At 43.6% G+C, this 15691-nt stretch overlaps 1 protein-coding gene across 5 annotated transcripts in view; it reads left to right on the top strand.

The window, feature by feature from the left end:
• The first annotated feature begins 81 nt into the window (after positions 1-81).
• ANKIB1 (ankyrin repeat and IBR domain containing 1) overlaps positions 82-15691 on the top strand; it is a 109036-nt gene continuing 93426 nt past the window's right edge. For all 5 annotated transcript variants that reach the window (XM_068405497.1, XM_068405500.1, XM_068405501.1 and 2 more), the window contains exon 1: positions 82-528. The gene's annotated coding sequence lies outside the window, so the exon portion shown is untranslated. The remainder of the gene's footprint in view (positions 529-15691) is intronic.

Below are 15691 nucleotides of genomic sequence, written 5' to 3'. Positions count from 1 at the left end.
CCCGCTCCCTCCCCCAGCTCGGCGGATCCGCTTCCCGTCGGAGCCCCGCGGGCCTCGCTGCCGATGAGTTTCCGGGTCGGCGGCCTGAACTTCTGCTGCTGCCACCGGTTGTTGACCGCGGGCAGAGAGGGAGAGAGAAACCGAGAGAGAGACCGACCGGCCTGCGGGCCGGGCCAGGCACATGAGGCGCTGCTGGCAGGCAGGGAAGTGCTAAGGCGAAGCGGCCGCCCGGGCCCGGGGAGCGCCGCCGGTAGCTGTCAGCGCCGCCAGGAGCTGCCGCCGAACAAAGGGGCAGCGAGACAGAGGCAGCCGCAACGCCCTGCCCGTGCGGAGGAAGCCTCGCCGCCGGGCCGGCACTCCCCACCACTTCAGCCGCCGAGTGACGGCCCCGGCGGAGCGGGCGCTCCAGAGGGCGCCGTATCCGGAGCGGAGCCGGGGAGAGAGGAGCGGCCGCTGAGCAAATGGAGGCGCTGGGTGGCGGGCGCGGAGGCGCCGGGAAGGGCCAGGGAGAGCCCCTGTGAGGAGCCGGTGAGTGCCCCGCGGCGCTGGCGGCGATCCCGGCGCCGCTTGGGGAGGCTCGGGCGGGGTCCGTGGGGCTGCGAGAGGGCGAGGCGAGTCTGGCCGCGGGCGCAGCCGGGAGACTTTGCACGCCTGGGCGTCGGCAGCCCGTCGCATCGCGGGTGGGGCCGGGCAGGAGGCGGCTCCGGGAGCGCCTCAGCTGCTCGGCACCGTCGGCAGGCGAGGGGAGCGGCGCGGAGGCGGTGAGAGCAGAGGGTAGCGCCAGCGTGCGGAGGTAAATAAGCCGCAGGTTACCGAGGCTGGCCGGCCCCGGGCGCGGTCCCCGGTGGGCAGGGGCTGTGGGGAAGCGTAATGGCGGGAGGCGGCGGGCTGCTGGGCTGGGTTGTTTATGGTGGGAGGAGAGGCCTCCTCCGACCCAGGCTCTCGCCAGGTGCCGCGCCCCGCGGTGGCGGAGGGCGGGGGGGTCTCGCCCGGAAGCCGGCCGGTGGGGGCCTCGGCGGCAGCAGCCCCGGCGCGGCGGGGCTCCCCCGACCGGGACCGTCGGAAAGTTTGCAGCTGCCCGATGGCCTGGCTTCAGCCCGCTCCCGCTGTCGAGCACATGCCCGCCGTGTTGGTAGCCTGGAAATCCTGCCTTAAAGGCAAAAGGGAAACGGCGTGAGGGGCTACAGTGGGAGCGTGTGCTGCTGGGCGAGCTGTGACAGCATAACCTCCTTTTCAGGCTGGGTAACGCCGCCCTGAACAGTCTTTCTTGAATGAAATTGAACGCTCACCATCTCGTGTTTTATTTTTTTTTTTTTCCCCCCGAGAAAAATTTGAGTCTTGGTACTGTAACAGTTTTATGTAAGTAGCAGTATCACTCTCCCAGGCATGTCTAAACACATACTGGAAATCAGGCGGCTTTTCAAAATTAAGAAGAACTTTGATAATTCATGACTGCTCAGTCTGTCTTTACTTACAGTTCGGGTAGTATGCAGAGAAAATGTGGAGTCACAAAAGCACGCTCTGCAGAGTAAGGCACTAATACCACAGCTGAAATTGTTTGCTTGGATCCCTCCATCATTACTAACCGTCATTGATTGTGCTTTTTTCTTTGGGTGCGTTTCTGCGCTCACCAGTTCCAGAAATGGAGTTTTTAGTTGTAGACAGCACCAGTACATTCCCTAAAGAGAGACACCACTTTTGAGAGGATTATTAGCTGTCAACAGTAGCCGTGAGAAGAGACTGTGTCTTCCTTAAGCATATAGGTGTTTTATCCTTAGTTTTGTCGCTTTGATTTTTGGTAGAGTGTGGTGGATTAATTTCTCTTTAATCTCTGTTGGGTACAGGGGAAAAATACTCTTCTTCCTTGAGGAAAGAAAAAAGGTTTTAGTCATATGGAAAGCAATAGCATTTTTCAACTTATAAGAACGTGTGGCTTATTTAGTTGAGGTGTCTACACAGAAGTGAAGTAGTAGAATTTGTAGCAACTTTTTTTTTTACTGGATGTGGAAAGAGTAGTTGGAAGAGTCCTTACAAGTAACAGACCAAATTGCAGAAGAGGCTTCTGGACACTTTAACTCCAAGACTTTCTGTGGTCCTGTACTCAAGCAAATTCTTCTTTAACAAATTTTAGTTTAGTTCTTAAACAAAAGAATAAAATATTTTAATAATGCAATATATTATTCCTGAATAAAAATATTATTAGAAATCTGCTAAAAAATTAAACCATGTTGGCGGTGCCCTTTTTATGTATATGTATATGCAGCAACAGAATATTATGAATGAAAATTAATTAAAGAAAAAAACAAAACAAAAAAAGAACATCAGTGGCACTATTATAATAATAGTATCAGTAGCCACAAGACAAAAATCAAGCAAGCAGGTTTTACGCGGTCCCTCTAATTTTTACTTGTGCCATGCACATATAGATACGACTAGGTATGTACATATGCGAGTGCATGATTAGGCTTATTGAAAGAACATGGAGTTTCCTAGACATAGTTATATCTCGTATGTAAGTTTACAGGTATCTGCTTATTATGTGTTTGTGTCAGGCATACACACTCTGGAAAATTAAACGTGTACATTTAAACGGGAGTGCCTTCTACAGCTGCCAGCCTTTGTTTAAGGGAACAGCTTTAAAAAAAAAAATGGTTTTAGAAAATGTTATTATGTCTTTGTTCACTGTGTAAGACCTTGTTGACACTATGGCTGATATAATCTGTCCTGAGCAGTTTCTCACCCATTGGTCTGTGACACCTCTGCTGTGATTGATTAGTGCTACATTGCTTTTTGCTTTGTTTATTAATTTTGGACTAGTTTGGCTAGCACGGTTTGTGGTGGAGTTTTTTTGGGTTTTGTTTTTTGGGGTTTTTTTTTAGGTGTTCTGTTTTGTGTAGTTTTGGTTTTGTTTTAGCTTTGCTGTTTAGATGTCATATAGTTACCATTACCTGACTAGTTAATTAACTTCACCTTGGAATCTGAAAATTTGAAGTTGCTCTCTGCTATTGTCACTGTTGAAATTTTGTCACCTTTGCTAAGGGGACTCATGCCAGTAAGAGAGAAAATTGAGAAGGTGGAGGTTACAAATAAGTGTTCTGAACCAGTTACGTTTCTAATCACATTACTGTATTTGCATAATTGATAATGATACATAGCAAAGAAAGATCTGTTTTGCTTGAAGAGCAGCCCTGTGGAAATTCTGGAATGTTCAAAAGGACAGGGAAAGGTGTGTTTTCAACACCATCAGACAAGACTCTTACTGCTTTCCCTCCCCCTCCCAAAATACATGTCACGTGCTTTTCCATGGAGTGCTTTTGAAATCACACATATATGCAAGTTTCAGCAGAAAAGGATATTTCATGCAAGATTACATGACATAAAAGTTCAAGATGGAGAAGTCTACCTAATATTTAAAAACTACTGGTTTTTTTTTCAGAACCTCTAACTGTCTTCCAGATTGAAAGTGGAACCAGTAAAAATAGTCTTTGTTTGCCATTGTGGAAGGTCAAGCGCAAGGTCCTCCATCTGGGCCAGGGCAGTCCCCAATGTCAATACAGGCTGGGGGATGAATGGACTGAGAGCAACCCTGCAGAGAAGGACTTGAGGATACTGGTGGATGAAAAATTGGACGTGAGCCGGCAATGTGGGCTCACAGCCCAGAAAGCCAATTGTATTGTGGGCCACATAAGAAGAAGTGGCCAGCAAGGCAAGAGAGGTGATTCTCCTCCTCTACTCCACTTGCATGAGGCCCCCACTGGAGCACTCCATCCGGCTCTGGGGTCCCCAGTGCAAGGAGGACGTGGAACGGATAGAGCCAGTCCAGAGGAGGGCCATGAAAACGGTCAGAGGGCTGGAGCACCTCTCCTATGAAGAAAGGCTGGGAGAGTTGGGGTTGTTCAGCCTGGAGAAGAGAAGGCTCCAGGGAGAACTTATTGTGGCTTTTCAGTATATAAAGGGAGTTTATAAGAAAGATGGAGAGAGACTTTTTACCAAAGCCTGTAGTGACAAGGACAAGGGGCAATGGTTTTAAACTAAAAGAGAGTAGAATTGGACTGGATATAAGGAAGAGGTTTTTTTATGATGAGGGTTGCAAGACCCTGGAACAGATTGCCTGGAGAAGCTGTGGATGCTCCACCATTGGAAGTGTTCAAGGTCAGGTTGGATGGGGCTTCGAGCAACCTGATCTAGTGAAAGATGTCCCTGCCCATGGCAGAGGGGGTTGGACATGATGATCTTTAAAGGCACCTTCCAACCCAAACCATTCTGTGATTCTGTAATTTTTTTCTGAGGAATCACAGAATATTAGATTGTCTTCTCTATATCAGTGAAATAGTATGTATTGCATTCCAGACTGACTTAAATAGATACACACGTACATATAAATTATCTGTATCATCTCAAAAAATACTTAAAGTAGAGTGTTACACAAGTGTAGCAATAGCAGAATATCTTCAGTTCATTAATCAAAAAAAACACTTTGGAGAAAAATAGATACTAAGCAGTTGCTTTGTTGTCTTTTTTGTTTTTTAAATGTTTTCTAAATTTCATTTACCCTCTATGCTTTAACAGTACAATCCTTACTTTCTCCTTCTCTGTTTAGCCTCACACAGTACTGTGAAAAGAAAAATAAGTGTGTAAAATCGTCCAGTGTTTTCTCTTATTTGTGTGCAGAGGTAGTCTGAGGGAGTCCTTGCTATTTCTCTGACCCTCTTCCTGTATTCTTGTTTTTAGTAATTCAAAGTCATTTTCAGAAGTTGCAAACATCTCATATAGATTAACATTTCAAATTCACAGTCATGTGTATCCTTTACTCTCCTCTTTTCCAAACAAGAGGATCACCATGTTTTTAGATAAGATAAACACTTCTCCTGACCTAAAGCTATGTCCCGGTTTGAACTAGAACAGAACCAGTTGTACTTTCAGTGATGTTTTTCTTTCAGTTAAGTTTCTTCTGCACTTTCTGAAGTTAACTACATGTTTTTCAGACAGTGTCCACTTCTAGAATTGATAATGCTCAAAGTTTATAGTTATCACTAAGGTAACAGTAGGAATGATATGCAGAAAGGCTCTTGCTTGTTCTTATTCCTATAGAAACCAAGGTCACTACTGAGTTTCTTATGGTCCACAAGTGAAAGGGCATAAAAGGGTTGCACCTCTGGGGAGGAGTAGACAGGGCAGGTGACCCAAAATTGACCAACGAAGTATTCCATCCCATACACGTCATTCTTAGTTTAAAGCTGAGGGATCACAAGGCGTGGCATCCAAAGAGGACTCTGTTTTTCGCCTGCCTTCGATCCCAATCTGTGCAATCCTGAATCCAGTTCCCATCTGTCGCTGAGTCCAGTCTGGGCCTTACCGGAGCCTGCCCCACAGCGCCAGTGGTGACATGACCATCATCCAGGGGAGCTCGATCTTGGAAATAATTAAATATATACAAAACCATTATTATTATTATACTATTTTTCATTGTTATTGTTTATTAAAACTATTTTAACTTTCCAACCTGTAAGTCTCCCTTTTCTCTTTTCCGTCATCCATCTAATAGCCAGCCCAGTCTTAAAACTTGACAAGCTAATTTGTAGTACTGCTAGTAACCTTGAATTTTCTTTAAGGGGTTTTTGTTGGAGTTGCTTAAGAGAGCTTTTCATTCAGTCATTTCGCTTTGATTTGTATTTTAAAGCACATAAATTCTGAGCTCTGCCTCTTGAAGGATAATTGCAGTAAAAATACGGTAAGAGGTTGTAAATGGATTACTGCAGGGAAACAGGAGGGCCTCTCGGCTGAATGCCTGGGATCCTGCCTGGCTTGGGTGTCTTTACGGAGCAGCTGTGTGACAGTGTTGTCTGTTGAGTTCCTCTTGTAACTTTTCTCGTTCAGTTCTGTACTGACAAGGAAGACAAGGGGCCAAAATGAATTCTCTAAAAGAAAGTTTTACGTTGGTGAGTGAACTTGCACCTAGGAATCAATGTTTGCACACAGTCTGCAGTATAGTAATGTTATTCTTTAACAATAAGTTAGTGTAGTTTAAATATTACATCATGACAACTGAGGCAGTGTATTACTAATTACATATAAAATAGTTCTTATGTGCAGGCTTCTGTGCTGGAGAAAACTTTATTAAGTCTCTTGGAGATTTTCCTTACTTAAGGGAGTTTCCCAGTGGCTTGTGCTTACCATTTTGACGTACCTGAAGAACTTACAGGATGCATGATATGGAGGATTCCCTATCCTCTCTCCGCCTGGCTGAACACAGTGGCTTAAGGGATCGCGGACAATGGCGATGAGTTGCTGCCCAGCACAGCAGGCATGTCTCCTCTGTCACTACCCCACCTTTGCCAGCTGCCCTTGCGTAATAGGTACGAGGCTCTGCAAGTGGAACCGAACAGTAATGAGGACGATGGTTCATCTAGCTTGGAGGTGTTGCTGAGGTTAAGTTGGCCTAAGCCCTGCATCTAAACTGCGCCATAAAGAAAAAAAGACAGGTTGTTGTCATGGGAAACTCACTTTTGAAGGAACAGAAGGCCCAATATGCAGGCCAGACCCACTTCTTAAGGGAAGTCTGCTGCCTCCCTGGGGCCTGGGTTAAAGATGTGAAGAGAAGGCTTCCTACCCTGATACAGCCCTCAGATTATTAACCATTATTGATTTTTCTGGCAGGCAGCAACAAAGTTGCAACAAGAAGTCAGAGGGCATTCAAGGGAGACTTCAGGACCTAGGGTCGACTGTTTAAGGGATCAGGAGCACAAGTACTGTTCTCCTCTATCCCTCCAGTTGCAGGGAATAATGAGGGAAGAAACAGGAAGAGCCAGCAGATCAATACCTGGGTCTGAGACTGGTGTCACCAGCACAATTTCGGGTGTTTTGATCATGGGTCAATCTACATGACACCAGGCCTGCTGCAGACAGACAGTGTTACACCTGTCTCAAAGGGGAAAAAGGATCTTTGCACAGGAGTTAGCGGGGCTCATCGAAAGAGCTTTAAACTAGATTTGAAGAGGGAAAGGAATAAAACCAGGCTTGCTAGAGATAAGCCTGGGAGTGGTGTGCCAATGTGCTAGTGGGACAGTGTGCTAGCGAGGTCCTTCAGTCTGCTGTCTCAGCAGAGGCAGGGGATGGCGAGCCATGCGGCAGCAGAGACGCAAGGGTTATTGATAGGTTAGAAACCACAGAAGCGCCTGAGAATGGTCATGTAGGAATTAGGGCTTCTTTCCCCACAAAAGTGGTGGGATCAATAGGCCAGCTGAAGTGCATCTGCACCAATGTGTGCAGCATGGGCAGCAAACGGGAGGAGCTGGAAGCTGTTGTGCATCAGGATAACTATGATGTAGTTGCTGTCATGGAAGCATGGTGGGGTGACTTGCACAACTGGAGTGCTGCAGTGGATGGTAATAAACTGTTCAGAAGGGACAGGCAAGGTAGGAGAGGCGGTGGGGTGGCCCTTTGTGTTAGGGAGTGTTTTGACTGTCTAGAGCTTGATGATGGTGACGATAGGGTTGAGTGTTTATGGGTAAGAATCAGGGGGAAGGCCGATATCATGGTGGGAGTCTGCTATAGACCACCCGGTGAGGATGAAGAGGCAAACAAAATATTCTATAAGCAGCTGGGAGAAGTCTCACGATCACTAGCCCTTCTCATGGGAGACTTCAACTTACCAGATGTCTGCTGGACATACAATACAGCAGAGAAGAAGCAGTCTCAGAGGTTCCTGGAGTGTGTGGAAGATAACTTCCTGACACCGCTGGGGAGGGAGCCAACTAGGGAATGCGCCCCGCTGGACCTGTTATTTGTGAACAGAGAAGGACTTGTGGATGATGTGATGGTTGGAGGCCATCTTAGGCACAGTGATCACAAAATGACAGTTTTCAGTTCTTGGAGAAGTAAGGAAAGGGGTCAGCAGAACTGCTACCTTAGACTTCTGGAGGGCAGACTTTGGCCTGTTTTGGAGCCTGGTTGACAGAGTCCTTTGGGAGGCAGTCCTGAAGGGCAAAGGAGTCCAGGAAGGCTGGACACTCTTCAAGAAAGAAATCTTAAAGGCTCAGGAGCAGGCCATCCCCATGTGCAGAAAGACGAGCTGCCAGGGAAGAAGACTGCCCTGGCTGAACAGAGAGCTTTGACTGGAACTCAGGGGAAAAAAAGAGATAGTTTATGACCTTTGGAAGAAGGGGCAGGTGACTCAGGAGGACTACAAGGATGTTGTGAGGCTATGCAGAGAGAAAATTAGAAGGGCCAAAGCCCAACTAGAACTTAATCTGGCCACTGCCATAAAAGACAATAAAAAAATTTTCCATAAATACATTAGCAACAAAAGGAGGACTAAGGAGAATCTCCATCCCTTATTGGATGCGGGGGAAGCATAGTGGAAAAGGCTGAGGTGCTTAATGCCTTCTTTGCCTCAGTCTTTAGTAGTAAGACCAGTTGTTCTCTGGGTACCCAGCCCCCTGAGCTGGAAGATGGGGACAGGGAGCAGAATGAAGCCCCCATAATCCAAGGGGAAATGGTTAGCGACCTGCTACACTACTTAGACACACACAGGTCTATGGGGCCAGATGGGATCCACCCAAGGGTACTGAGGGAGCTGATGGAAGTGCTCACCAAGCCACTTTCCATCACTTATCAGCAGTTCTGGCTAACCGAGGAGGTCGCAGTTGACTGGAAGTTAGCAAATGTGACGCCCATCTACAAGAAGGGCTGGGAGGAGGATTCGGGGAACTACAGGCCTGTCAGTCTGACCTTGGTGCCAGGGAAAATTATGGAGCAGATCATCTTGAGTGCCATCATGTGGCACATACAGGAAACCAGGCAGTCAGGCCCAGTCAGCATCAGTTTATGAAAGGCAGGTCCTGCTTGACTAACCTGATCTTCTTCTATGACAAGATGACCAGCTTACTGGGTGAGGGAAAGGCTGTGGATGTTGTCTACCTAGACTTTAGTAAAGCCTTTGACACCGTTTCACACAGCATTTTCCTGGAGAAACTGTCTGCTCATGGCTTGGATGGGTGTATGCTTCACTGGGTAAAAAACTGGCTGAATGGCTGAGCCCAAAGAGTTGTGGTGAATGGAGTTAAATCCAGTTGGCAGCCGGTCACAAGTGGTGTTCCCCAGGGCTTGGTATTGGGGCCAGTTCTCTTTAATATCTGTATCAATGATCTGGACAAGGAGATAAAGTGCACCCTCAGTAAGTTCACAGACGACACCAACTTGGGCGGGAGTGTTGATCTCCTGCAGGGTAGGAGGCTCTGCAGAGGGATCTGGACAGGCTGGATCCATGGGCTGAGGCCAACTGTATGAGGCTCAACAAGGCCAAGTGTCGGGTCCTGCACTTGGGGCACAACAACCCCATGCACTGCTACAGGCTTGGGGAAGAGTGGCTGGAAAGCTGCCTGGTGAAAAAGGACCTGCGGGTGTTGATCAATGGCCGACTGAATATGAGCCAGCGACGTGACCAGGTGGCCAACAAGGCCAACGGCCTCCTGGCTTCTATCAGAAATAGCGCGGCCAGCAGCACTAGGGAAGTGATCGTCCCCCTGTACTCGGCACTGGTGAGGCCGCACCTCGAATACTGTGTTGGTTTTGGGTCCCTCACTACAAGAAAGGCATTAAGGTGCTGGAGTGAGTCCAAAGAAGGGCAACGAAGCTGGTGAAGGGTCTAGAGCACAAGTCTTATGAGGAGCGGCTGAGGGAACTGGGATTGTTTAGTCTGGAGAAAAGGGGGCTCAGGGGAGACCTTACCACTCTATACAGCTACCTGAAAGGAGGTTGTAGTGAGAGGGGTCTTAGTCTCTTTTCCCAAGTAACAAATGATCAGATGAGAGGAAATGGCCTCAAGTTGCGCCAGGGGAGGTTTAGATTGAATATCAGGAAAAATTTCTTCACCGAAAGGGTTGTCAAGCATTGGAACAGGCTGCCCAGGGAAGTGGTGGAGTCACCATCCCTGGAGGTATTTAAAACACATAGATGTGGTGCTTAGGGACATGATTTAGTGGTGGACTTGGTAGTGCTGGGTTAATGGTTGGACTTGATGGTCTTAAAGGTCTTTTCCAACCTAAATAATTACATGGTTCTAACTTCCGTGGTATAGTCTGCCATGCTATATAGCATTCCAAGAAGCAGAAACTTAGTTATTGGCTACTACTTCTCTATATGTCTTTGCTGCATTTAGGTTTTCCTTTTCTCTCCAACAAAAACAACAAAAAATAGATATTCAATTTTGACATATGCGTTTATTGTGAAAATAGCACCCCAGAAGCATATGAGTACGTAAACAAAAAAGACTTTTGGAAGTACTGCAGTCACCAAGTTCCATGGAATAAGGACTGTCATATGGTAGCCAAATGGTGTATTGTCATTTTAAAGGAGTATTTTTAAACTGCTGTGAACTGCTTAATCCTTGCTTTATAATAAGGGCTGTGGTCAAAAATACAGTCTAGGCATTTCCAAGTCACTGTGGTATTTTAAGTGAATCCTTAAGTTTGCTGGAATGATCTGAAGGTAGGTTTTGTATTTACAGTTGACAGTCTGTAAGGCATAGGCATAACCCTCTCTCACTTTAGCATTCTGAAACAAAGCACAGTTTGGAGGAAAAGATAAGAATGATCAATTTCTGGACCATCTGCAAGACTGCATACAGGACTAGTCAGTTGAAGAACCGTGACTTCTAGGAACTGGACAATAGGCTTTGAAAATCAAAAGAACCTAACGAGTTATTTTGCTATCATAGAGACCAATGGGTTGTAGGTTGTTATCTCTAATAAGCAGGAAAGTAAATCACCACTTGTATACCTCCTACATACAACTTTAAAAAATGCTTGTAATTTTGGGCCATTTTTCTGTAATGTGGGGTAAGTTCTTATATTTGGGGGGGGGGGGGAGGTTCAGGAGTCATTATCAGAGGTAGGAAGACAGTAAATGCTTACTAAAGAAGAGGTCCATTGCTTGTTTTCGAATTCTGGATTAACTTAAGGTACTAAAATACACTTCATGGAGGCAGATTTCTTCTTCATGTAGTATCTTTAAATTTGATGCATTTAAATCTTTTTCCATTTGTGCAAGTTAACAAAAGTATAACTTTTATCGATAAGACGTTTATATCCTTGAACCATGATGGCTACTACTGTTGAGGTTTGTGTTATTTCTTTTCTATATGGTGTTTCTGCTGTATCTTGTAGTAGCTGTTCAGTTTTAGTGTTGTGTTGGTGTTTCCTCTGTATTTATTTATATGGTGTTCTAGCTTCTGAATATTGTTCTTGTTTTTCTTGCTTTTCTTCTTTGTATCCTTTCCCCCTTATTTTTCTGATTATTGTTTTGTGTTTCGTTGTTGTCTTTTACCTCTTGAAGCAAAGGTTTGTTTCTTCTGCTGACAGCATGAATGGCTTGTAGCTTTGATCTGCTCTTGCAGAACGTTTTTATGGAGTCAGGATTGTCTTCAGCATCATCTGCTGTGATAATGGCTGGTACGCTGTGTTATACTTACCTGATGCCTCTGTCTCATGAAGTTAATTGGATGGGTGACACCTTTTTAGACATACTGTAGTGTTGGGATTTGGTTTTTTTTTTTCCACCACCATCAATGATTTGGCACTTCTGTGCAAGTAGAAATTCTAAACAGTTCTTGTCAGATGAAAATGTAAAAAGAGACACATAGTCTTGCATAGGCTGTGAAGCAAAGCACTAGGAAAAAGTAAGATAAACTAAGGGAAAATTAAGTCAAGTGGGCTAGTTTTTATGTGAATACCAACCTGAATTAAGATTTCACTGTAATTCACAAAGAATTAAAGTTTATAGAGAGGAAAACATAATTTTTTTTTTTACTTGGTTTGACTTAGACTCAGACAGATGATGTCGGCTAGGGGTAACCTGTGAGATAACTTATTTGAAAAGTGGTAAAAGGATGATTGTGACTAACTGTGAAAATTCTGGTGCTTTTTAGTTCAGTGGTAATTGTCTTAAATAGTTGAAAATACTGACACTTGAAAAATGTGCTATAGGAGTGTTGGTGATCTCTCTTTCTCCACACCCGCCCCCCTTTTTTTTAATGAAAGGTGACTTGAGGAAGGATACAACTTTGGAGGTTGTAAAGCTATTTCTGGGAAAATACGCTTAAAGTTAACATATGTAATGCTAATTATGTGTATGCTAATGGCATATTTCTTGACTGTTTTATATACTCTATATTCAATTGCAGTTAAATGTAAACATAAGCTGGAAAATGATTCTCTGCCCCAGGTACTTCACCTGATGATCACTCTTCTTGGAATTTAGCTAGAAAATAATTAGATTTTTCTAGTTTATAAATATAATTCTGCTTTAAAAATAGGACCCGCTTGTTCTTATAGCAGGTACTTTAAGTGACTGTAGGAACATCATGTTCTGTTTGCGTGCAGCTGGTTTTGGTCCTGATTGTAAATTACTACAAATGGAATAACTTAGAGAAAATTGTATTTGTTATATTTATTAGTTTGAGCTGTGTTTACAGTCCACTTAAGGTCTCCTCTTCAAGGAGCTTTGACAGATGTTAATTGGGGTGGCAATCCCCGCCTCTCCTTTTATTTCAAATAGATTTCTAATAGGAATTTTGAAGGCAAAGTTAAAAATGGTATATTTCTATCAAAGTTGTTGTGTGGAAACACAAAATCTTAAAAAGGATTCAAAAGGAAGAGTGTATTTTTTAGGATGCACAGATGAAGCACTGATAATGATGATAATGATAATTGAAATATTTCCTGTTATGAACCAGCCTTTGGAGAAATAGTTGAAAAATTATGAGAAAAGATCATAATATATACTTGTCTGTGTTTTTGCACTACCATTATATTAAATACTGGTTCTATTAAAATTTGTTCTAGACTTAAGTATAGGAATTTTAGGGCTGTTGTAATTTACTAATGAACTCTTCTCTCTACTAAGGGTTTGATTGTTACTATACTGCTGTGATACGCAGTTGTGTATTTTCCGTTGTATTTTCATTAGCTACTATGTAAGTGTGAAAATAATGTATGCAAGGCTGGATGCACATCAGGACTAATTTTCAGCAGTAGCAACCTGTAAATGCTATTGCAACAGAATTTTCCTCTCAGACTTTCTTTGTCTTATTACCTTGCCTGTATAAATTACTTGCAGAATTGTTACTTTTTTAGGATTTTTTTTAAATCGTAGCGGCTCTGCTGTGTTCTGGATCTCTAAGCAGCTAGGGGACAAGCAAATGTTTTAATCGCCAGTTAACTCTATTATGTTGAAAGACTACAGATAGACATGTAGAAATGTCCTAGCAGAGTAGAGCCCAGAAAATTTATTACTGATTTGTCAAAATGGTGAATTTCATCAGTGTCTTGAAGAAACTGCAAAAGTAAGTAGCTACTAAACTATGAAGACCAAAGTTGCAGCTGTGCTAATAATGCAGGTTATATGTTTTAACATTTTAAAGAACTTACTGACTGATGCAGTTTCATTCACATTTTCTGAATAGTTGAAGTTGTCTCTGTACCCATAAGGTGAGGATTTTGTATTTTAAAGCTCAGATCTTGAGACACAGCTAACAGCAGACTTCATGATAGCAGAACATGTGGTTCTTCAGCAATGATCCAACACATTTATTCTGTAGAAATAATTCTACTACAAAATTGTGATACCAAATAATCTAGGCCTATGCAGCATTGAGAGTTATATACAATTCTAAGATAAAGCATTTATTCCTTATGAAAGACCTCCAGTTACTCGCTTTCTCTGAGAGCTTGTATATGGAGGTACACAGCCTGCAGTACTGAGACATAACTAACAGCTCTGTAGCTTATTGCAGTACAAATATACAATGGCTCTTAATTTAGGCCATTTTCCTTGACTTCTTGAGAGTCACTAATACAGATACTTTATGTATTTAGTTCTGGGTATTTAGAAGGATGTATTGGAGAGAAATCTTTCATTGGAGCTATTTCAGTGAGTCACCAAGCACAAACTGCCCATTAAAAAATACTGAAGAAGCTTTATTTGGTGGCTTGTGTATTGAAATACAAGTTCTTTGTAATGTCCCATTTACCAGCCTGTTAATTAGTTAAAATTAAACTACTTGCAAGTCCTTTATCCTTTTCAGGACATGATAATTAGTATTCAGTAAGATTAGATAGTGCAGTTTTGCATTTATGATCTTCATTAACTACCTGGATGAGGCGATCGAATGCACCATTGGCAAGCTTGCTGATGACACCAGGTTGTGTGTGCTGGAGGGCAGGGCTGCTCTTCTGGGGGACCTCGACAGATGGGAGAAATGGACTGACAAGAACCTTGTGGTGTTCAACAAAGAGTCTGAAACAGCAGAATAACCCTACACGGTAGTACAGGCTGGGAACCAATGGCTAGAAAGTGATGTTGCAGCAAATGATGTCACTTTCCTGGTGGACACCAAGTTGAATGTCAGCAGTGTGCCTTTACTTACCAAGAATGAAGCCAGTAGCTGAGAGTAGTATTCCTGTCAGCTTGCATTTATGTGACTGCATCTAAAACTGTCTAGTTTTGCGATCCCCAGTATAGGAGAGATGCTAACATACTGGAGCAGGTCTGGAGGAAGACTGCCAAGATCATTAGGGAGCAGGAGCACGTAATGTAAAAAGAGAAGCTGGAAGAGCTGAGTGTCCTCAGTGTTCAGAGAAGACTAGGGGGAGGATCTTGTTTTCAATTAATGGAAGGGTACAGAGAAGACAGAACCAGACTCTTCTTGGAGGAGCTGGGTGACAGGGCTAGAGGCAACGGAAGAAGTTCCAGCAAGGGATGTTTCAATTAGGAAAAGATTTACACCATGAGGATGGTCAAATGCTGGGACAAGTTGCCCAGAGAGGCTGTAGGACCTCCATTCTTGGAGATACTCTGAACTTAATTGAGAACAACCTTGAGCAGCCTTTGAAGCTTTGAAGATTGCCCTGGGTAGAGGATTGAAGCAGTTGACCTCCAGAGGTTCCTTCCAATGTTAATAAGTGCTTGGTCTATATTAGATGATATGGACCATTTTCTCCCTCCTCTGCACACAACTGGTTCTGGCCCAGCTGAAGCATGTGGCCCAGAGGGCTGTGGAGCTTCACAGAAGAGAAAAATATGATTACCTTATGCAAATTCTACTATACGGCTCAAACCATGGTTTTTAACCTGACTTCTGCATAGTCAAAGATTTGAAGTGATTAGTTCAGTGCTTTGAATTATCACGTGTCTGTAATGAAATAGACTATTCCTGAATGAGGTACCTTTTTTCCAGAGTTTTGTATTTTTAAATAACGTTGGGGTGGGGTTTTTTTGTAATATGACTTTAAAATTTTTTCCGGCTATGCAGGAGTAGCCTGATTTCTTGTGTATCCTTTCAGGCAGTGAAATAAATGTGTAACTGTAGTGGGAATACAGGCTTATTCTGTTTTTATTTGTTTGTTGAAGTTGGGTTTTTTTTGTTGGTTTGTTTTTTTTTTTTTTTTCAAATTCATAAATCCAGACTTTCTCATAAGCAAGGTGCCTGAGGTTTATACTTATTTACTTAATAAATGAATAGAAAGTTAAATTCATTTGTCTGTAATGGGAGTTAGGCAGCACGTTCTAGTATAAAATACTTTTTGTAATGTTTAACTAAAAAGAGCTAATTTGGAAGTTTTAGTCTCTGTTACCATGGATGTTATTACAATGTAAAATAAGCAAACCTGAATAAAACAGTCACATAATTTTA

The sequence above is a fragment of the Nyctibius grandis genome, chromosome 7 (genome assembly GCF_013368605.1).
Source record: "Nyctibius grandis isolate bNycGra1 chromosome 7, bNycGra1.pri, whole genome shotgun sequence".
NCBI lineage: Eukaryota > Metazoa > Chordata > Aves > Nyctibiiformes > Nyctibiidae > Nyctibius > Nyctibius grandis.
Note: the sequence above shows the minus strand (reverse complement) of the source record. Positions and strands in the feature narration are given on the sequence as shown.